General features: G+C 41.7%; 1 protein-coding gene across 7 annotated transcripts in view; it reads right to left on the bottom strand.

The window, feature by feature from the left end:
* CHD9 (chromodomain helicase DNA binding protein 9) overlaps positions 1 to 24487 on the bottom strand; it is a 248025-nt gene that overhangs the window by 133206 nt on the left and 90332 nt on the right. The window contains exon 1 of one of the 7 annotated variants that reach the window (XM_056526381.1): positions 18787 to 18898. The exons of 5 other annotated variants lie outside the window; for them this stretch is intronic. The gene's annotated coding sequence lies outside the window, so the exon portion shown is untranslated. Of the gene's footprint in view, positions 1 to 14203; positions 14396 to 18786; positions 18899 to 24487 lie in introns of those variants that run through there. One more of the 7 variants, XM_056526380.1, reaches the window with a different exon arrangement.

Here is a 24487-nt window from a genome sequence, read left to right as displayed (position 1 = left end):
CGGGAGAAAACATCTGACAGTTTTCCTTTAAGTTGCGAGCCGAAAGCTGTCAGCTCCCCATGCAAGCGCTAAAAGACAGGCTTTTAGCGCTTGCAGAGGGAGGTGACAGCTTGCCGCGGCTCACATCTCATTCATTTAAAGCGCCGGTGGCCCGCAAGTCATTCATTTAAAGCGCGGCCCGCAAGTCATTCATATAAAGCGCCGCCGGCCGCAAACTCATTCATTTAAAGCGCCGCTGCAACTCATCTGCGGCTGATAATTCATTCATTCGAGGGGAGAGGGGCCCAACCAGTATTGCGGTATGGGAAAAATTCATATCGTGCAGGGAAAACATTTCGGTATTCGGTATGAACCGGTATACCGCTTAGCCCTGCTGATTCCTTCTCATATCCATTTCCATGTTAAAAGTTCAAATTACCCCCTTTTACTATTTTCCACCTAAAAACATGTAAACATAATAAATATAAACATATTTTGTTTCGCCGCGTGCATAATTGTCCAAACCATTAAAATATATCCTGTACGGTCAATGGATTAAATGGAAAAATATACCAAATCTCCCCTTTTTTTTTTTCATAACATCATATCCCAGAAAAAATTAAGTAAAAAGCGATCAAAAAGTCTGATCAATACCAAAATGATCAGGGCGCAAAGAATGAGCCCTCATACAGCCCACTATATGAAAAAATTACAAATTACAGGGGTCAGAAAATGGCAATTTAAAAAAAAAATGGAAAAGTTTAGAATTTCTTTAAATTATTAAAACATGACCTAAACTATGCAAATCTGGTATAGCTGTAAATTGGGCTGACCTAAAGTATCTAAGTAACATGTTAGTTTGGCCACAAGGTGAATGGCGTAAAAAGAAAAAAAAAAAAAAATATATATATATATATATATATATATATATATATATTTATTTTTTTTTTTGCATTTTTTTTTTTTTTTTAATGAATTTCATCTCACCAATTTTTTTTTTTTAGCGCATGTGTTATGGTAAAATGAAAGGTGTCATTATAAAGTACAATTGGTCCCGCAAAATACAAGCCCTCATATGGGTCTGTAGATGGGAAAAATAAAAGAGTTATGGCTATTATAGGGGAAGAGGAAAAAAATTTGCAAAAACGAGTACCGTACTTTTAGGTCTGCCTATTAACAAAAAGACCTTATTTACATACTATTTTGTTTGAAATTATTTTGTGTTCCAGGACAAGTGTATTTTTATAAGGGACAAGTAGATTGTGCTCCGTTTTAGTCCCCTCCTTTTGTTGTTTTTTTTTTTTTTTATTTCCACACCCCTGCTGGTTGTTCCAAACTTCCTTTATTTAAGAGTAATGAAGACCACTATGCTCTTGGGAACTGTCAGTAAAGCAGACATTTTTGTGTAGCCTCCACACAATCCTGTCTCTGGGCTCTACAGGCAGTTCTTTCCACCCATGGCTTGGTTTTTGCTCTGAAATGTCAGCTATGAGATCTTACAGTATAGACAGGACTCATTATGGGTTATTCTCAAGGCTGGAGTCCTGCATGAATGAATAGGAATGGCATTCCTGCACTTTTTCCACAGCAGAAATGTTGTTTCCATTAGAGAGCATCCATTGTATAGTTTCAGGATAAGCAATGAGTAGTATATAGATAGGAAGTAGCACTATTTCTGGCCATTATAGAACTTGTATATTGCAATTTTCAGTTGGGATTGGCCGGGTTCACACCACAATTTGCCTTTACATAGCACCGATATGTTGTCATCCTGTCAAAACGGAATGATTACAGACAGACACGTGTCCCAAAGATTTTAACTGTTCGAAAATAGTCAACTAGGGGGAGATTTATCAAAACCTGTGCAGAGGAAGAGTGGTGCAGTTGCCCATAGCAACCAATCAGATTGCTTCTTTCATTTTCCACAGGCCTCTAAAGAGGCCTGTGGAAAATGAAAGAAGCAATCTGATTGGTTGCTATGGGCAACTGCACCACTCTTCCTCTGCACAGGTTTTGATAAATCTCCCCACTAGTGATTACATTTAGGTCATTTTCAGAATGTTTAGATTTTTAGACTTACCATGCATATGTTTGGGAAATTATCAAAATATATCCACTAGCCGATTGAGTTCAGGCAATTAACCCCTTAAGGACAGACCCATTTTTTACCTTAAAGGGGTATTCCAGGAATTTTTTTTATTTGACTATGCTGCAGGGGCTGTAAAGTTAGTGTAGTTCATAATATATTGTGTGTACCTGTGTGTGACGGTTTTCCCACAATTCTTCTGTGATTTACACGCCACTATTTATGTTTACCAGCATACAAAATGACTGTTGTCTCAGATTTTTCCCAGCTTGCAATGCGGCCGAGACCTGACTCACTAGTCAGCTGATGACAGGGAGCCTGTCTGCTTCAATGGGTGGAGGGATCAATCTGCAACTAATGCAACAGCTGTAGGCACCCTGGTATTTTGAATGGATGCAGCTCATTTATGTTTCAATGGGTGGGGTGGCTGATGTGTGGGAGGGAGGAAAATGGAATTGTGGGATTTGTTTAAAAAAAAAGAAAAGTCAAACAGGAAATACAAGTTCACAAAAAGCTAGCCAGTGTTATGGTAATCTCACAACATAGCCATTTAGCCCCAAGACAAGCACAGATCCTTCCTAAGCATTTCCATTACTGTCTGCCATGTATGTACTAAAATCACCTTATGGTGGATAACCCCTTTAATGACCAGGCTTTTTTTTTTTTTTTTGACATGTGTCTCTTTAAATGGTAATAACTAAGAACACTTTCTGAGCGGAGCAATTCTGAGAAAGTTGTGCATTTTTGTTAGCACATTTTTGTGAAAAACTCCAAAATATTGTGAAAAACTGGAACATTTCTGTTTTTTTTTTTTATGGTGTACACTGTGCGGTAAAAGTTATGGTATATTTATTCTGTGGGTCGGTACGATTATGGCGATACCCATTTTATATAGCTTTCTATGTTCTTTTTCCTTTTCTGAGTAAAATTATTTTTCTGCCATTAATATTCCAACAGCCGTAACTTTTTTATTTTTCGTCCGATGCTATTGAGTAAGGGCTTATTTTTTGCGGGATGAGCTGTACGTTTAGAAAAATATATATATATATATATATATCTGCGTCAGGAAAATATATATATAATCACAAGCAGATTATAGTCAGGGAGTATGCATTAGGTATGCACGCCCCTCAATATACAACATTCACACCCTTTGACAGTATAGTGATTTTTTTTAAATCAATGAAGTACTCCCCCTCAGGACATCTTATCCCCTATCCAAAGGATAAGAGGTCTGGTCACTGGGGGGTGTCCGGCCGCTGGGACCCCCGTGATCTTCAGGCCAGTACCGGCTGGTCTATGGGAGGGGGTGTGACAAGCGACCACAGCCGTCCGAACCCAGCGCTCTATACATCAATGCTCAGAACATCGGGCTTATCCCCTATCGTTTGGATAGGTGGTTAGAATGTCCAGGGGTGGAGTACCCCTTTAAGTTCTCACCTATCTGACTGATTCTCTGACTTTTTGGACAAACTATAAACCCTCATTTCTTCAGAACAGAAGGGCGTATCAAGAAAGCGTAAAAAAAAATGTTTGATCAGGACACGCTAAAAAGTAATATTCATCCTGGGGAAATGTATTTGAAGATCCAAGAAACAGTCCTAATAACATATCTTCCTCCTGGTCATATCACAATTCTGTGATCTCAAGACCCATCCTAGACACATCTGTAGACCTTCAACTCCCATATCTCAACCACTTCAGGAGCCAGTCTGACTTTAGTTCTTGTAAAGTCGTACAACAGTAACAGCTTTTAAAGGGGTACGGTGCAAAAAAATAATTTCACATCAACTGGCTCCAGAAAGTTAATGAGATTTGTAAATTACTTTTATTAAAAAATCTTAATCCTTCCAGTACTTATCAGCTGACACCTCTGTCTCAGGAAATGTCCAGAGCAGGAGAGGTTTGCTATGGGGATTTGCTCCTCCTCTGGACAGTTCCTGAGACAGACAGAGGTGTCAGCAGAGAGAACTGTTGTCAGACAGAAATGAACAACTTAACTTCAGCCCCTATGGGAGCTATAACATTTCAAAAAAAAAAAAAAAAAAAGTTAAAGATCATTTAACCCCTTCCCTAATAAAAGTTTAAAACACCCCCCTTTTCCCATAAAGAAAAAAAAAAAAAAAAACTGTAAATAAAAATAAACATATGTGGCGTCGCTGCATGCGGAAATGTCTGAATTATAAAGATATATCGTTAATTTAACCGCACAGCCAATGGTGTACGTGAAAAAAAAATCCAAAATAGTGTATTTTTGGTCACTTTTTATATCATGAAAAAAATGAATAAAAAGCGATCAAAAAGTCCGATCAATACAAAAATGGTAACGTTAAAAACTTCAGATCATGGTGCAAAAAATTAGCTCTCACACCGCCCCGTAAGCGAAAAAAAAAAAAAAGTTATAGGGGTCAGAAAATGACAATTTTAAAAGTATAAATTTTCCTGCATGTAGTTATGATTTTTTCCAAAAGTACAACAAAATAAAACCTATACAAGAAGTAGGGAATTATTTTAATCGTATGGACCTACAGAATAAAGATAAGGTGTCATTTTTACCGAAAAATGTACTGCATAGAAACAGAAGCCCCCAAAAGTTGCACAATTATTTTTTTTTTCTGTTTCGTCGTAGATTTTTGGATAAAATGACTGATGGCATTACAAAGTAGAATTGATGGCGCAAAACATAAGCCATCATATGGATTTTTAGGTGCAAAATTGAAAGAATTATGACTTTTTAAAGGAAAGGAGGAAAAAATGAAAGTGCAAAAAACGGAAAAACCCCTGGTCCTTAAGGGGTTAAGTCATATTTCTGATATGTTGGATATACACTGCTCAAAAAAATAAAGGCAACACTAAGATGAAACATCATAGATCTGAATGAATGAACTAATCGTATGAAATTCTTTTGTCTTTATATAGTTGAATGTGGTGACAACAAAATCACACAAAAATTATCAATGGAAATCAAATTTATCAACCCATGGAGGTCTGGATATGGAGTCACACTCAATATCAAAGTGGAAAACCACACTACAGGCTGATCCAACTTTATGTAATGTCCTTAAAACAAGTCACAATGAGGCTCAGTAGTGTGTGTGGCCTCCACGTGCCCGTAGGACCTCCCTACAACGCCTGGGCAGGCTCCTGATAAGGTGGCAGAGGGTCTCCTGAGGGATGTCCTCCCAGACCTGGACTAAAGCATCTGCCAACTCCTGGACAGTCTGTGGTGCAATGTGGCATTAGTGGATGGAGCAAGATATGATGTCCCAGATGTGCTTAATCGGATTCAGGTCTGGGAGCCAGTCCATAGCATCAATGCCTTCCTCTTGCAGGAACTGCTGACACACTCCGCCACATGAGGTCTAGCATTGTCCTGCATTAGGAGGAACCCAGGGCCAACCGCACCAGCATATGGTGTTACAAGGGGTCTGAGGATCGCATCTCGGTTGCTTCCTGAGTGGACAGTGTGATTTCACAGAAGTGTGATTGACTTGGAGTTACATTGTGTTGTTTAAGTGTTCCCTATATTTTTGAGCAGTGTACAGTGGTCCCTCAACATACGATGGTAATCTGTTCCAAACGGACCATCGTTTGTTGAAACCATCGCATGTTGAGGGATCCGTGCAATGTAAAGTATAGGACAGTTATCTACAACCTGTGGACCTCCAGATGTTGCAAAACTACAACACCCAGCATGCCCGGACAGCCGTTGGCTGTCTGGGCATGCTGGGTGTTGTAGTTTTGCAACATCTGGAGGTCCGCAGGTTGAAGACCACTGTTAGAGGAAGTTGTGTCCCCGCCGCTCCGGACCGTCACCGCTGCCCGGGATGTCGCCGTCCATCGCTGTCGCCGCGTCCCCGAGGTGTCCCCGACGCTCCGGCAAGGCCTCTGCTTCCCCGGCATCCGTGCTCTCCGTCGCCGCCATCACATCGCTACGCACGCCACTCCTCTTGGATATCGGGACGGCGTGCGCAGCGATGTGATGACGTCGATGGTAGAGCGCCAACGATCCAGGGGATCCCGAAGAGGACGCGCCGGGGCCCCGAGGACAGGTAAGAGACATCACCGGAGCTCACGGGGCACCGTAAACGGCTATCCGGCGGCAGCTGAAGCAGTCTGCGCAGCCGGATAGCCGTTTATGCGATGGCCCCGACCTACAAAAGCATCGTATGTTGATGCTGCCTTCAACATGCAACGGCCTCTGAGAGGCCATCGTATGTTGAAATGATCGTATGTCGGGGCCATCGTAGGTCGAGGGGTCACTGTATATGAATTACAACAGCAAAGACCATCAGCAAGTGAAAAGAAATGCCAAGGGCCAGTTAGAGCATGATATGGTGGGAACCCCATGAGAAGCAGATGGGTGGGCAGACATTGTGAGGGGATCCTTTGGATGGCAGCCTGACAATACACAATGTGTGGCTGACTCAGAGAGGATTTGCGGTGGACTGAATTCGGTCACCCTCCTCTTATCACCCCTTTGATCATCCTGCTGAGTGTGAATTTTTTCGCTTTTCTGTTCGGAGCTGTGACAGAAAGCACATGTTACATGAGACAACTTCATCCCATCCACTCCAAGGTAAACGCTCACAGCGCACGTGGCAAAGGTCACTCTGGAGGAGAATTTAAAGAGATGCTTTGACTAGACATGGGGATATGCTCAATTTACAAGGTCAGGGGTCAAGTAGAGTCTGAGGGTTTATAGCAGCCTAGACAAGAGTAGTGAGGGCGGCCATATTACTGATGTGAGACTACATCAGGTTAGCCTGAGGTTACACACCACAGTTTATTACTGTGTACACCCACCTATGCATACATTACACACAGAGTATTTATTTAGCACTCCCTGGGGTAAGCTAAATGCTTATCTGGATGTCATCTGATGTGAGCTTCACATCACATTCGTGCCACTGACATATTAGGCCTCATGTACTTTTCTTTTTCACCCATTTTAATAGTGAATTTCTTTTTAGTTTCCATTTATATTAATGAATGTGTATTTTATTTTTCGGGCAATTTTAAAGGTGTACATTTTTTTAACCTTTTAAAAACGACAACGTGAAAAGACTCCAAAAACAGAGGACATACAGCGTCACCCCGAATGTGAAAAAATTGAAATCTGTGCCCACTTTTTGGAAAATTAGCTGAAAGTGGTAAAAAGGGTGAAAAAAGGGAAATGATGGCACATGTTTGGCGAACAACATAAATAAATAGGTGTATTTTTCAATATTTTTTTTCACCTAAATTAACACGAAAGTCTAATAGTACATGAGGCCCATTATTTTTGTATGAAAAAGAAACATATACTGCAATCCTACCAACATGTTTATAGGGATAATGTCAGTCAAAAGAAAGCAATTTTAGTAAGGGCCAGTTCATACTGAGAATTCCACTTAAAGGGGTACTCCGGTGGAAAACTTTTTTTTTTTTTTTTAATCAACTGGTGCTAGAAAGTTAAACAGATTTGTAAATTACTTCTATTAAAAAATCGTAATCCTTCTAGTACTTATTAGCTGCTGAATACTACAGAGGAAATTATTTTCTTTTTGGAACACAGAGCTGTCTGCTGACATCATGAGCACAGTGCTCTCTGCTGACATCTCTGTCCATTTTAGGAACTGTCCAGAGCAGCATATGTTTGCTATGGGGATTTTCTCCTACTCTGGACAGTTCTTAAAATGGACAGAGATGTCAGCAGAGAGCACTGTGGTCATGATGTCAGCAGACAGCTCTGTGTTCCAAAAAGAAAAGAATTTCCTCTGTAATATTCAGCAGCTAATAAGTACTAGAAGGATTAAGATTTTTTTAATAGAAGTAATTTACAAATCTGTTTAACTTTCTGGCACAAGTTGATTTAAAAGAAATAGTTTTCCACTGGAGTACCCCTTTAAAGGCGTACTCTGCTGCTCAGTGCTTGGAACAAACTGTTCCGAACGCTGGAGCCGGCGCCTGGAGCTCGTGATGTCATAGCCCAGCCCCCTCATGTCGACACGCCCCACCCCCTCAATGCAAGTGCATGGGAGGGGGCGTGACGGCTGTCACGCCCCTTCCCATGGACTTGCATTGAGAGGAAATCCACTATGCAGCAGCATTCCACATTGCTCTTAATGGGATTTCACAGGGAAAATTCTGCTGCTGAAATTATGCTGTGGAATTTCTGCCGAAAGAATGAACATGTTCAATCTTGCAATGGAATTCCATGCAGACTGCACTGTTGTCAGTGGGGACGGCGCTAGTCTGCGCAGTCATACACTTGTGCTACACTTAGAATATCTGCCAGGAATTTATCCACGTGAAATTACTCTAAATTCCGGCCAGAGATTCTGACTGTGCGGACATTTCCATCTCCATAGACAGCAACATATTCCACATTCTTGATGAAATTCCGCCACAAGAAATTCCATAGTGTGGATTGTGCAGTAGAATCCCCTTGACAGAAATAGGATTCCACTGCACACGAGTTTCTGAACATAATTTCCATGCAGAATTACGCTGGGAAAATACGAAGTGTGAACCAAGCCTAAGTGTTAAAAAGATTTTACACCTGGATACTAGACCTTGGCTTAGTCTCAAAACAGCCTACACCAGCCTTCTTTAGATATGCTACACAGATGAATATGAGCTGTTGTTCTCTGTTAGCAGCCATGTTGGTAGTGATCTCCAGGTGGATTACTAAGAGGAAAGAAAAATTGCAGACATTTATAGCGCATCCCTTGTCCCATCCAGACAGAGACTATGGCCCTCATTTACTAAGAGTGTTGTGTAGGTTTCTTTGTGGGTTTTAACCCCTAAGGACCGGGGGTTTTTTCCATTTTTGCACTTTCGTTTTTTCCTCCTTACCTTTAAAAAATCATAACTCTTTCAATTTTGCACCTAAAAATCCATATAATTGCTTATTTTTTGCGCCACCAATTCTACTTTGCAGTGACATTGGTCATTGTACCCAAAAATCTACGGCGAAACGGAAAAAAAAATCATTGTGAGACAAAATTGAAAGAAAAAAAACGCCATTTTGTAAGTTTTGGGGACTTCTGTTTCTACGCAGTAAATTTTTCGGTAAAAAGGACACCTGATATTTATTCTGTAGGTCCATACGGTTAAAATGATACCCTACTTATATAGGTTTGATTTTGTCGTACTTCTGAAAAAAATCATAACTACATGCAGAAAAATTTATACGTTTAAAATCGTCATATTCTGACCCCTATAACTTTTTTATTTTACCGTGTATGGGGCGGTATGAGGCCCATTTTTTGTGCAGTGATCTTAAGTTTTAAGCGGTACACTTTTTGTATTGATGGGACTTGTTGATCACTTTTAATAAATTTTTTCATGATACAAAAAGTGACTAAAAATACACTATTTTGGACTTTGGAATTTTTTTTGCGCGTACACCAATGACCGTGCAGTTTAATTAATGATACATTTTTATCATTCGGACATTTCCGTACGCGACGATACCATATATGTTTATTTTTATTTACACAGTTTTTTTTTTAAATGGGAAAAGGGGGGTGATTCAAACTTTTAATAGGGAAGGGGTTAAATGATTTACTTTTTTTCCACTTTTTTTTTTTGCCGTGTTATAGCTCCCATAGGGACCTATAACACTGCACACACTGATCTGTTACATTGATCAATGGTTTCTCATAGGAAACCAGTGATCGATGATTCTGCCGCTTGACTGCTCATGCATGGATCTCAGGAAGTGAGCAGTCATTCGGCGATCGGACACCAGGAGGCAGGTAGGGACCCTCCTCGTGTCTAACAGCTGTTCGGGATGCCGCGATTTCCCCGAACAGCTTCCTGAGCTAACCAGCATGGTTTCACTTTCACTTTAGATGCAGCGTTCAACTTTGAACGCCGCATCTAAAGGGTTAATAGCGCGCGGCACCGCGATCACTGCCTTTAGTCGTGGCCCAGCGTTATAGAAAGGGAAAGGACTCTGGACGTACCAGTACGTCCTTGGTCCTTAAGGGGTTAATTCCCTACAATTTATTTTCCACAGTATTTACTATGGTTTCCCTACATTTTCCATTTTCCCTACACTTTGCTTTTTTTTACACATGCTCTGTTCTGTCTGGTTTTCCTCAGCTAAAATCCACCACGTTTTATGTGGAAACCTTAGTAAATATGTTGGGTTTTTGTGAAAATGTCGGGAACACGCCCCTTTCCGGACACCACCCCCCTTTTCCCAGCGGCCACACCCCTTTTTCAGGTTTTCTTAGCAAAATAGAGAGTTAATCAGGGTTTTTTTCAATTCAGGCACAAATTCTGGCGCAGACAAAATTTCTGGTGCAATGCGACGGAATCTGGCGCACAACCCGACAAAACATGTCGGATTTGCAATAGTAAATGAAGACCAATATGTTAATTGTGGAAATGTCAGGAGTGTTCAGCTTTACAATGATTCCCATAGAAGTGACTAAAGAGAGTCAGGGAACCTGTTCTATACATAGGTAAGGGTCCCAGAGGTGGTACCGGTTTCTTTTAGAAACTTATGGCATTTCCAGTGAATACACCATAAATGATTGTGCTGTAAGGCCCAATGCACATGACAAAATGTCCGCCCACAAATTTAAGGGGGTACATTCCGCAAGCAGCAGACGGCAAAACAAGCCAGCGCTCAGACTGCTTCGAAATATTCCAATAGCAAGTATTTCCAAATGGATTGCGGAAAGAATTGTCGGGTTCATTTTTTCTGCAAAGTTGGGAATTGAAATTTCCGCAGAAGATGTATCTGCCGCGGAAATTCTGCCGTGTGCACAGTGCAGATGAATCCTGCTGAAAACTATGGGAATCTGCTGAATTTCCGCTTGAAAATTCCACAGTGTGAATGAGGCCTTAGTGTATGTTCACTCTGAGGAAAGTTTCCTGGTTAAAAAGGGGTACTCCGGTGAAAACCTTTTTTCTTTTAAATTAACTGGTGGCAGAAAGTTAAACATATTTGTAAATTACTTCTATTAAAAAATCTTAATCCTTCCTGTACTTATTAGCTGCTGAATACTACAGAGGAAAGGTTTTTCTTTTTGGAATGCTCTCTGATGACATCACGACCACAGTTCTCTCTGCTGACATTGTTATAATAATGGTTGCATGGTTGCTAAAATGGACAGAGATGTCAGCAGAGAGCACTGTGCTCGTGATGTCATCAGTGTTCCAAAAAGAAAGGAATTTCCTCTGTAGCATTCAGCAGCTAATAAGTACTGGAAGGATTAAGATTTTTTTAATAGAAGTAATTTACAAATATGTTTAACTTTCTGCCACTGGTTGATTTCAAAGAAAAAAAGGTTTTCACCGGAGTACCCCTTTAAAGGGCTACTCCAGTGGAATTTTTTTTTTTTTTTAAATGAACTGGTGCCAGAAATTTAATATATTTGTAAATTACTTCTATCTAAAAATGTTATTCCTTCCAGTACTTATCAGCTTCTGTATACTACAGAGGAAGTTGTATTTCTCTCTGGAGTTCTTTCCATTCTGACCACAGTGCTCTCTGCTGTCACCTCTGTCCATGTCAGGAACTGTCTAGACCAGTGGTATTCAACCTGCAGACCTCCAGATGTTTCAAAACTACAACTCCCAGCATGCCCGGAGAGCCGATGGCTGTCCGTGCATGCTGGGAGTTGTAGTATTGCAACATCTGGAGGTCCGCAGGTTGAAGACCACTGGTCTAGACTACAAGCAAAGCCCCATAGCAAACCTCTTTGGATAGTTCCTGATACGGACAGAGGAGTCAGCAGAGAGCACTGTGGTCAGACTGAAAAGAACTCCAAAAAGAAATACAACTTCCTCGGTAGTAAACAGCAGCTAATAAGTACTGGAAGGATTAAGATTTTGAAATAGAAGTAATTTACCCATCTGTTTAACTTTCTGGCACCAGTTCATATAAAAAAAAATAATTTCCACTGGAGTACCCCTTTAAATTTCCTTAGTGACAAAGAGAATTGGCACTTCAAATACCACTGAGTAATGGGCTTTTCCTGGCAACATGTTCCTTCTTTGGGCAGAACCCAATTCCTCGTTGGATATTCCAATGTGTGAACTGAGAATCTTATTGAGATTGATGGGAAGCTGACATTCCGAGTGTGAACCTGACCTAAAACGTATTCCCTCTCCCAGGGAAAGTGAATAATGAGTAAATGGAGGTCTGACTGCCAAGACCCCCACCGAACCAAAGAAAAATTGGAGTTGGGAACAGGGGTTTTCTGTGGCAGTAAATCAACAGTGTTTTCACGGGTAAATCTGCTCATAGACAGCAATGCATTTCCGATCGAAATCCACAAAAAGAATAGACAAGTTTATTATTTTTTTGCGGACACTGGAATCAGAACTTCCACGACAGAAACATCTGCAGCTTATTTGCCGGTGCTGCTGCAGATTTTGTGCAGCGGAAAATATGCTGCGTATGCGCTAAGTGGGAACTTACCTTAAGGGTGCGTTCCCGCAAAATGTATGGCAGCAGCGGGAAATACGCTGCGTATTCCTTGCTCACTATACACACAGGGCTTTCCGGCGGCAGCCCTATGTGTGCAGTGAGTTTTAGAGGCGGGGCCGTGTGTCGGCGTGACTGTGACGCGCGGCTCCGCCACCAAAACTCACTATACACATTGGGCTGTCGCCGGAAAGCCCTGTGTGTATAGTGAGCAAGGAATACGCAGCGTATTTCCCGCTGCTGCCGTAAATTTTGCGCAGCGTCAAATCCGCAGCGTATACGCCCTGTGGGAATGCACCCTTAGGGTACCTTCACACGTGCAGATTTTATAGCGGGTTTTCCGCTGCGTATTTGAAAGTGGGCGGGCTCTTCTCGGCTGTCCGCAGCAGATTTTCCGCAGCGTTAATTCCGCCGCGTTAAATCTGCTGCGGACAGCCGAGAAGAGCCCACTCACTTTCAAATACGCAGCCGAAAACCCGCTAAAAGATCTGCGCGTGTGAACGTACCCTAAGGGTACGTTCACATGGGCAGATCACCTGCGGATTTTCCACAGCGTATATGCTGCGCAAAATCCACAGCTAATTTTGCTACGAATGACGTCAATGTGTCAGCAGAAAATCCGTTACAGAGGTAGATTTGCAGATTTTCCTTCAGACCCATTGAAGTCATTGGTAGCAAAATCAATGGTAGCAAGTCAATGGAAATTCCGCAGGTAATCTGCCCGTGTGAACGGATCCTAAGGGTACGTTCACACGTGTCATTTTTTTGCTGCGTATTTTGCTGCAGATTTTCTGCAGATGATTTTTCTCTCCATTGAAGTCAATGTGTAGCAAAATCAGCTGAAGAAAATCAGCAGCAAAATACGCTTGTGTACTTATACCCTAAATAAACAGCTCTCACGGGATACTATGGTTTTGCATTCAATATAGCAATATACATTTTAGCTCCCATCCTTATATGGAGGTGATCTGGTTATGGGGAGCAGCGGCGTTTTATAAACCGCTCCCATCACAGCAAACAGCGGCGCACCAATATTAGTCTGGGTATTGTAATATCGTAAAGCCTGCCGAATCATACAGAAATGATAAAAAGATGCAGGCATACAAAGGCTTGGCCGGGCTGCATAGTTAACCGCTTCCCGACCAGCACAAGCTGGTAACAAAAGAAAACTGGTTGAGCCACAATGATGTTTGTGTGAGACGTGTACTGCGCTGCAGAATATGTTGACGCTCCATAAATAAGTAATCCCAATAATGAAGAGGATACTGGGACCCCCAGGGACCTCCCCTCATAAATCACTTTACACTGAAAAGGTCTGGCAGCCATATTTTTTATTACCACCAGTAATGAGTATATCTGGGAAGAAGATTATTAACCCGTTCCCTCCCAGAAGACCTGAAGCTTTACACCCCAGGCTTTCCTTGCAGAAGAAGAGAAAGAATGGCGTCACGGATGTAGCAGTGCTGACTTGGTCATTGAACTACTCCGCATCTGATAATGCAGTAGGGTTACCTGCAGTCCTATGTAATACTACATACAAGTACATCGGGGGTGAATAATGTCAAACGCCAAAAAACGAATAGCTGCTACATCTGTGTCATACTAAGTGCCCCCAATACACACGTAAGGCACAGGCAACCTCTGCTTTATCTGCTATTTTGTTCCAAGGCCTTTTAAGGCTGTGTCAATGTTAAGATCCAACTTACAGCTGTGAGCGGAGGTGATCACACATGGTCACTGCATCTCGTGTTAACCCCAGGTGTCCCGGGCACCACTTTTTTTTCCCCCTGACTCTTCTTCCTGTTCACCCTTCACCCTGAGAGTCGGCCCAGGCCAATAAGCAGGCGTGCTGGTGTTTGGTGAGTCTCCAATGTTCGGTAATAGTTTCCTGCAGTATGTCCCCCCCCCCTCCCTCTGTACACCAGCGTAATAACTGGGATCATATTACATGGCTGCCTGACATCCCTCTCCGCAAGTCGGTTGGAAAGGAGGAGGAGATCAGGCTGACACGGAAGTATTGGAACTTGACGGCCTGCCTTCTTCTAGAACAGTGTTTCCCAACCAGGGCGCCTCCAGCTGTTGCAAAACTACGACTCCCAGCATGCCCGGACAGCCGAAGGCTGTCCGGGCATGCTGGGAGTTGTAGTTTTGCAACAGCTGGAGGCGCCCTGGTTGGGAAACACTGCTTTAGAACTTTACAAGGAGCATGCATGGGCAGATGTAGCAGTGCCGCATTCCTCTTTGATTGTACAGTAGATGAAAGAAATGCAGTAAAGTAAGACCGCAGACACATACGGCATCATGGTGAGTTCTGCCAGATAATAGATGGGCTCTGCTACAACTCTGGTTACTAAAGAAGGAACATTAAAGGGGTACTCCGCTGAAAACCTTTTTTTCTTTTAAATCAACTGGTGGCAGAAAGTTAAACATATTTGTAAATTACTTCTATTAAAAAATATTAATCCTTCCAGTACTTATTAGCTGCTGAATGCTACAGAGGAAATTCCTTTCTTTTTGGAACACTGATGACATCACGAGCACAGTGCTCTCTGCTGACATCTCTGTCCATTTTAGTAACCATGTATAGCAGATGTATGCTAAGGGCAGCATGGTGGCTCAGTGGTTAGCACTGCTGCCTTGCAGTGATGGGGACTTGGGTTCAAATCCCACTAAGGACAACAATAAATAAAGCGTTATTATTATTATTATAATAACATCAGCAGAGAGAACTGTGCTCGTGATGTCATCAGAGAGCATTCCAAAAAGAAAAGAAATTCCTCTGTAGTATTCAGTAGCTAATAAGTACAGGAAGGATTAAGATTTTTTTTTATAGAAGTAATTTACAAATATGTTTAACTTTCTGCCACCAGTTGATTTAAAAGAAAAAATGTTTTCACCGGAGTACCCCTTTAAGGCTAGGTTCAGACTACGGAATCTCCGGGCAGAAAATTTCCGCCCGGAGATTCCGAGTGCGGCCAGGGCTGACTGAATCAGGACCACGAGGACACTGCATTCTCCAATAGACTGCAATGGGTTCCGCGCGGATTTCCGCCTGAAGAAAGAGCACCGCCATTCTTCAGGCGGAAAATTCCAAGAGGATTTTCCGTTCACAAATTCTGCTTCACAAATTTCGAAGTATGAATTTGTGAACGGAAACCAATTCACTATACAGTACATTTTAGCAAGCGGAATTTCCGCCTGCAATTTCAAAGCGGAATTGCCTAACAGTAAATCCTAGCCTAACAGTAAATCTCTGCATCTTAGGCTGTTGAGCTTCCAAGTATATGTTTAAAGGGGTACTCCGGTGGAAAACCTTCTTTTTTTTTTTTTTTTTTTTTATCAACTGGTGCCAGAAATTTAAACAGATTTGTAAATTACTTCTATTAAAAAAATCTTAATCCTTCCAGTACTTATTAGCTGCTGAATACTACAGAGGAAATTCTTTTCTTTTTGGAACACAGTGCTCTCTGCTGACATCACGAGCACAGTGCTCTCTGCTGACATCTCTGTACATTTTTAGGAACTGTCCAGAGCAGCATATGTTTTCTATGGGGATTTTCTCCTACTCTGGACAGTTCTTAAAATAGACAGAGATGTCAGCAGAGAGCACTGTGGTCATGATTTCAGCAGAGAGCTCTGTGTTCCAAAAAGAAAAGAATTTCCTCTGTAGTATTCAGCAGCTAAGAAGTACTGGAAGGATTAAGATTTTTTTAATAGAACTGATTAACAAATCTGTTTAAAGGGTACCTTTCATCAAAAAAAACTTTTGATATATTATAGATTAATGTATGTAGAATAACTTTCCAATTGCATGTTGTTAAAAAATATACTTCTTTCTATTTAATTTTCCACTTTGAAAAAATGACCACTAGGGGTCTCCCTACCAGTCCTTTTTATAGATTTCAGACTCATGCTGGAGTCCTAAATCTCAGACTGCAGCCGGGACACAGACAAACTCAGCACTGCTCCCTGCCAGGGAGTTTGTCTGTGTCCCGGCTCCAGTCTGAGATTTAGGACTCCAGCATGAGTCTGAAATCTATAAAAAAGGACTGGTAGGGAGACCCCTAGTGGTCATTTTTTCAAAGTGGAAAATTAAATAGAAAGAAGCATATTTTTTAATAACATGCAATTGGAAAGTTATTCTGCATACATTAATCTATAATGTATCAAAAGTTTTTTTTGATGAAAGGTACCCTTTAACTTTCTGGCACCAGTTGATTAAAAAAAAAAGTTTTCCACCAGAGTACCCCTTTAATAATCCTGTGATCACCTATAGGGTCCCATTCTGCTTTGCTAACCTCTACAGCAGGGGTCTTTAAACTGTGGCCCTTCAGATGTTGAGAAACTACAACTCCTAGCATGCTGAGAGTTCTAGTTTTGAAACATCTGGAGGGCTGCAGATTGGAGACCACTGCTCTAAGTCAATGAAGTATACTGACCCAACAGAGGGCACGTTTTTGGCCTGCACAGGTTTATGGCTACGGAAAGCAGACAATGCCAAAATACAAAAGAGTGAATTCACACCGTGTTATTCCTGTCAGTTTAACGTATACATTTTATAGGAAAAAAACATGTACGGAAAAACGGCTGCTAAAACAGATTCTGCTGTGTGCCATACAACATGCAGTACGCTATTTCCCACTGACTTGCAAAAAAAAGAAAAAAACAACAGACAGTAACCTATACTTTTTTTGTCTTACATAATAGCGTAGTTGATGATGTTTTTGTATATAGCAAAATTAAACATACAGTATTGGAAACAAAAATGCAATGTGAGTCCAGCCTAAGGGTGCGTTCACACGTGCATATTTTGCTGACCATTGAAGTCAATGGGTAGAAAAATCTGCAAAATACACATGTGTGAATGCACCCTTACCTAGTTTGGAGGGTCCCCAAACTATATACTCATTAAACGATAAAGCTGTTAGATTTTTCTGGAATTGTGCTGAACAAACTCATTGAGGACCATCACAGCCTGAAATAGCTGATAATAGAGAACAAAATCCATATCTACCAAAACAATGATCAATGATTTTAACCACTGTTAAACACCCTAAATAGGAAACCATGCAGCACCCACGGAATATGACCAATTATGTACATACACATTAGATAGCTAGCCACATGCTCATTATGCACACAGATATCTCCCCCATTTTCAGTGAGTGATCAATAGGGTCCCACTTTGGGGGTATTGACAGTACACTAGTCACGCTAGCAATACAGGTCCGAATAAAGGTGGCTCAGTTGTACATTGTCATGGTCAGCAGTACAGGTCCAAATAAAGGTGGCTCAGTTGTACATTGTCACGGCTAGCAGTACAGGTCCGAATAAAGGTGGCTCAGTTGTACATTGTCACGGCTAGCAGTACAGGTCCGAATAAAGGTGGCTCAGTTGTACATTGTCACGGCTAGCAGTACAGGTCCGAATAAAGGTGGCTCAGTTGTACATTGTCATGGTCAGCAGTACAGGTCCGAATAAAGGTGGCTCAGTTGTACATTGTCATGGTCAGCAGTACAGGTCCGAATAAAGGTGGCTCAGTTGTACATTGTCACGGCTAGCAGTATAGGTCCCATTTTACGTAGCTCAGTCATACATTGCCAGTCTATAAATCTATAAAGGGGATAGAAGATGCTCCATAACACCAGAGTGTTATTGGGAATCTGGGAAAGATAAAAGCCGCTCACCCTGTGTAATCTCGTGGTTTAAACGGTCCGTCTGCAGCCCTCCCTCGAGATAGATAAAATTTGTATCGTACCAGCTTCAAAGTATTGCGGGATCAGGTAGATTCAAATTTATTATCCAGAATGCAACACGTTTCACTGCGCAAGCTGATGAAGCTGCACTTACGCAGTGAAACGCGTTGCATTCTGGATAATAAACTTGAATCTACCTGATTCCGCTGTTGTTCTGGTCCTGCCAGTGCTGACACTCCCCCTCCCATAGACATGAACGCAGGGGGCGTGACGTGATGTCACGAGGGGCATGGCCATGATGTCACGACCACTGCCGCAGGAACCTGGCGTTTGTTTAGAATGCAGAGTGTTGTGGGAGACAACAGGGGGCCCCATCAGCGGGACCCCCGTGATCAGACATCAGATGTCTAGCAATGGAGTACCCCTTTAAAGTGACCGCTGTGTCGGCTGCCAGTTTAAGATAAGCAGCACAGGATGTGGCTGCAGCAGTCACCAGTGCAGAATAGTCCCTCGACACCCCTAGGGACTGCCGCCAACACACTATTGTGTCACGCATCAAAATGTTTTCTCACATGTGCAACTAGTGTTTTAACCTTTTTATCCTTTCTTTTTATCCTTTCTTTCACTCGAATGTCATCATATCTATTTCATAGGAACATGGGTTACACCAATGCCAGCTTAAACGATAAAGCATGTATACAGCACATGGACTGATGGACTGATGGATGGAAGGTAAATCTGGTCCCAGCAATCTTTATTAACCTATTCTCGCTCCATTACTATCACCTAGTAACACAACTGCCCGGTAACTGCATGTCATGGCAGCCAGAGGCCTGGTAAAGTCCCCTATGTCGGCCATCTTTATTGGGCCTGATAAAATGCATGTCTCATAAAAGTCCTCACTGAAAAACAGTACTGGAAAGATTTATCGAAACCTGTGCAGAGGAAAAGTTTACCAGTTGCCCATAGCAACCAACCAGATTGTCTCTTTAATGTTTGAAAAGGCCTGTGAAAAATGAAAGCAGCCATTTAATTGGTTGCTATGGGCAATTGATCAACTTTTCATCTGCACAGGTTTTATTAACCTCTCCATCTATGCTTGAAAATGTGCGGAACGTGGCTACTATTAAACTACATTTGGCACATTCAAATGAATAGGTCCAGCGGGTCCCAATGTAGTTTATCCTGGCATCACATTCTCCTGGGCTGCCAATGTATACCATAAATGTTTGTGTTGGATATGTGTGCACCCGGCCTTACATGGGAGAGACAGGGAATACAGTACAGCCTAGGAGCTGTCAATCAAGGGTAGAGGAGGTGACCAGCGCACAGAGAGGAGTGACGAACCGGTGCTGGGCTCCAACGAATAAGGGGAATGCCCACTGGGCTTCAAAGCCTGACCTGAATATCTATCTGAGGTATGTACGGATTCAAGGTTCAAAGCCCTATGAACTTTTTATAAACTATAGCCCCCCAAAAAAGGTTGTTTTCGATTGTGACATTTACGCTGTGAAATAGGTCATACTTTATGGACTTATTTTGGCACATATTGGCACATAAACTGCTCAGAAAAAGGCACTCCAATTCATTTTGGGGGAGATTTATCAAAACCTGCCCATAGCAACCAATCAGCTCACTTCTTTCATTTTTAAGAAGGCTTCTGCAAAATTAAAGAAGCGATCTCATTGGTTGCTATGGGCAACTGGGCAACTTTTCCTCTGGACAGGTTTTGATAAATCTTCTTCTTTATCGCTGAAACAATTAAACCCGTACAGTTAACTGTGTGGGCACTCAGGGGGAGATTTATCAAAACCTGTGCAAAGGAAAACTTGCCCAGTTGCCCATAGCAACCAATCAGATAGCTTCTTTCATTTTGCAGAGGACTTGTTAAAAATTAAAGAAGCAATCTGATTGGTTGCTATGGGCAAATGGGCAACTTGTCCTCTGGACAGGTTTTGATAAATCTTCCCCTAAGGGACTTTTGCCATTAAAGGGGTACTCCCGTGGAAAACTTTTTTTTTTTTTAAATCAACTGGTGCCATTAAAAAAAATCTTAATCCTTCCAGTATTTATTAGCTGCTGAATACTACAGAGGAAATGGTTTTCTTTTTGGAACACAGAGCTCTCTGCTGACATCACGAGCACAGTACTCTCTGCTGACATCTCTATCCATTTTTAAGAACTGTCCAGAGTAGGAGAAAATCCCCATAGCAAACATATACTGCTCTGGACAGTTCCTAAAATGGACAGAGATGTCAGCAGAGAGCACTGTGCTCGTGATGTCAGCAGAGAGCACTGTCTTCCAAAAAGAAAACCATTTCCTCTGTAGTATTCAGCAGTGAATAAGTACTGGAAGGATTAAGATTTTTTTATAGAAGTAATTTACAAATCTGTTTAACTTTCTGGCACCAGTCGATTTAAAAAAAAAAAAAAAAGTTTTCCACGGGAGTACCCCTTTAAATTCAATAGAACTCCATGGATAAAACTACAGCCATATACCGTAATGGGCCATTAAACAACAGTATCTGGACTTTACGGGGAGAAGTTATTATTTTCTGTGGTGTGAATTTGTGAAGTAAAAAATTTTTTGTGACTAAAAATTTGCCTTCTCAGAAAAGTCGCACATAATTATTCCAAGTCCACTGCTCAAAATTCCCTTAAAAAAACCTCCACCATAGACGCTTTGTAAAAGACTCCAAATGAAAATTCTCAAATATTTCGCACAAAAACACGCTGCGCCAAACGTTCCCACACACACAAAAAAATTGTCCCAAACCAATAATAAATGGCCCCCGATGAGTTTTTATTCATGCGGTTTTACATGCATGTGTGAATGTGTCCTAAAGCCCTAGTCACACAGACCCTTTCCCTTTACTACAAAGAATAGAGAAGCGAAAGCATTGATGTCTCCATTGATCTCCGTGGAGTTTGTGTGTCACTTGCCTTTAGTGCCAGTCTCTATTCCATTAGGCTACTGTTGTATTTAGTGGGCAGATGGCTTGGTATACTAAACTATATATTACAAGTGAAAGACACTAATAAAAGTTAATGGGATCTGCTGTACTTCCGTCTCAATCCATTTAAAGCGGATGTGGCATTGATCATTCTAAAACTAAAGCCTTGATGCAGACTGGGGCTACAAGCTACAATTTTACAAAGATTTGACTTATTTGCAGTGACTAGAGATGAGCTAACTTACAGTAAATTCGATTTGTCACAAACTTCTCGGCTCGGCAGTTGATTACTTATCCTGCATAAATGAGTTCAGCTTTCAGGTGCTCCGGTGGGCTGGAAAAGGTGGATACAGTCCTAGGAAAGAGTCTCCTAGGAATGTATCCACCTTTTCCAGCCCACTGGAGCACCTGAAAGCTGAACTAATTTATGCAGGATAAGTCATCAACTGCCGAGCCGAGAAGTTCGTGACAAATCGAATTTACTGTAAGTTCGCTCATCTCTGAGCTAAGAACAGATGACACTTATTTAGGGTCTTTTCACACATACAGTATCCTGTACATATTTGATGCTCAGGATTTGAAGCTGTGTTCAGTAATTTACTTTACTTTGCACTCTGCAGAATAAAATCCTGCTGCTTCAAAACTGGCGCAACAAATATGCTAAGCATACTGTACATGTAAATAGAAATGTACAAAATCCAACTCCCCTTTCATACTGTTGTGCACGGACCTGCACCCGGCTTAGTGCACAGCAATGACTTGAAGAACAAAACGGTGATCCAGTGTATCAAACGAATGTCGCTTTATTGGAAAGTTCAACCGCACAAAACACAGGTAAAATCGGCTACTCCAACATCAAACGCGTTTCGAGCGCATGCACGCTCTTCCTCGGTGATGTCCGGACACTCTCAGGTGCGGGCTTAAATACCATGACTCTAGGCGGAGTTACAATGAACTCTGCTACCTTGCCCTCCAACTGAGAGAGAGCGGTGACAACAAGACCATACAATATAAAATACTATAAAATCAAAATTTCTCAATCTGAACACATAGCATATAATGGGGCTGTTAGTTTGATGAACAAGAATAAATTACTAAAGCCAAAAAGAGATAACAGAAGACTGACCTTAATAATAAAATAGCAGCTCACATCGGGCATTCATGCCAAAAGGGGCACGAGTGCCCAGCGTGAACTGCCAATAACCTCCCTGTCAGCCAACATCTTTGAAAGGAGCCCTTATGTGGTCCAACATGGATACATGGATAACTGTTTAGTGAGCTTGGTATAATGACGCGTGTGACAGATTCTATGGCCCATCTAAAAAAAACTTTTTGTGCTAGCCAATGACCCTCATATTGTGTTTGGGTTAAAACTACACTCGGAGATCACCGATAGTTCAACGAGCTCTGTTAGAAATAACATGGCAATCATTTTGTAATATTTTAGAGAAAACCTCATCTTGTCTCAAAATATATAAATGTCTCATTAAACTTACAGCCCCATTACATGCTATGTGTTCAGATTGAGCGATTTTGATTTTATAGTATTTTATATTGTATAGTCTTATTGTCACAGAGGTGAGGTAAGGTGAGGTAACAGAGTTCATTGTAACTCCGCCTAGAGTCATTGTATGTTGCCTGTGTCTTGTGCTGTTGAATTTTCCAATAAAGCTGCATTCGTTTGACGTGCAGGGTCACTGTTTTGTTCTTCAAGACATATGAATAGACCCTTAAAGAGGAACTTTCAAAACCATTTTAACTTTTTTCAGTTCAACTACAATTAAAAATGAAGCTGCTTTTCAACAGGTTTTAATGACATTTTTTAAGGGATTACAGTTGTACAGATTGATGTGTTACCATGGTAGCATAGCACATAATGAGGGAGATTTATCAAAACCTGTCCAGAGGAAACGTTGCCCAGTTGCCCGTAGCAACCAATCAGATTGCTTCTTTCATTTTTAACAGGGCCTCTGCAAAATGAAAGAAGCGATCTGATTGGTTGCTATGGGCAACGTTTCCTTTGCACAGGTTTTGATAAATCTCCCCCAATGTCCGTGTGCATGTCCGTGTGTGGACATGCCTCCTCTATGCATTACGATGGGAGAACCAGAGATACACAAGTGCTGTACTGTCTGGCCCTCCCATAGAGATGCATGGAGGGGACGTGTTGACCCTGTGCTCTGTGCATAGGTAGTCAAGCTCTGTGCAGGAGATTAAAGGTTGAACTCCTGTGATCAGACACTTATTTCTATCCTGCGGATAGGAAAAGAAGACATGTCAAAAGTTCTGATTGGTCGAAATCTGAGTGCTGACCTTGACCAATCAAAACTTTTGAAATGTCATCCATGTGAAAAATCAAGTTTTGAAGGGGTTTTCCAGGCTAATATCGTTGATGACAGACCATCAATCACTGATTGGGAGAGTGCCGACACCCTTCATCCTCACTGATCAGATGTTCAGGACCAGCACTGCACAGTGAACAGAGTTGAAACCAACTGGCTCCGTTTACTGGGTAGTGGTCGGGCCTGGTAACTACAGCTCAGCTCCTGTTCACATGAATGGGAACTGAGCTGCAGTAACCTGGTGCCACCACTACTGCATATACTAGCCAGGATAAATAAGACTAAACTGATGTGTTTATGGAATCCGCTAAGGTGGCCACACAGGCTCAGTTCAACTGCAACCTCCTGGTTTCAGTCGAGGAAGTATAAGCGTCCCAATAAATGGCAATATCTGCGTTATGGATTCCGCCAGAACATTGAGCAAGTTTAAAGGGGTATTCCAGGATTTTTATTTATTTGACTATGCTACAGGGGCTGTAAAGTTAGTGTAGTTCATAATATAGTGTCTGTACCTGTGTGTGACGGTTTTCTCACAATTCTTCTATGATTTTAACTCCAATATTTATTTTTAACAGCATACAAAATGACTGTTGTCTCAGATTTTTCCCAGCTTGCAATGCGGCCGAGACCTGACTCACTAGTCAGCTGATGACAGGGAACCTGTCTGCTTCAATGGGTGGAGCGATCGCTTGGTGGGAGAGAGATCAACTGCAACTAATGCAACAACTGTAGTCACCCTGATTGAAAACCACAGGTCTTTTGAATGGATGCAGCTCATTTATGGTTGAATGGGTTTTGTGGCTGATGTGTGGGAGGGAGGAAAATGGAATTGTGGGATTTGTATTCAAAAAAAGAAAAGTCAAACTGGTAATACAAGTTCACAAAAAGCTAGCCACAGCATTATGGTGATCTCAGGACATAGCCATTTAACCCCAAGACAAGCACAGATCCTTCCTAAGCATATCCATTACTGTCTGCCAGGTATGTACTAAAATCAC

This window comes from Hyla sarda, chromosome 6 (genome assembly GCF_029499605.1).
Source record: "Hyla sarda isolate aHylSar1 chromosome 6, aHylSar1.hap1, whole genome shotgun sequence".
NCBI classification, from domain to species: Eukaryota; Metazoa; Chordata; class Amphibia; order Anura; family Hylidae; genus Hyla; species Hyla sarda.
Note: the sequence above shows the minus strand (reverse complement) of the source record. Positions and strands in the feature narration are given on the sequence as shown.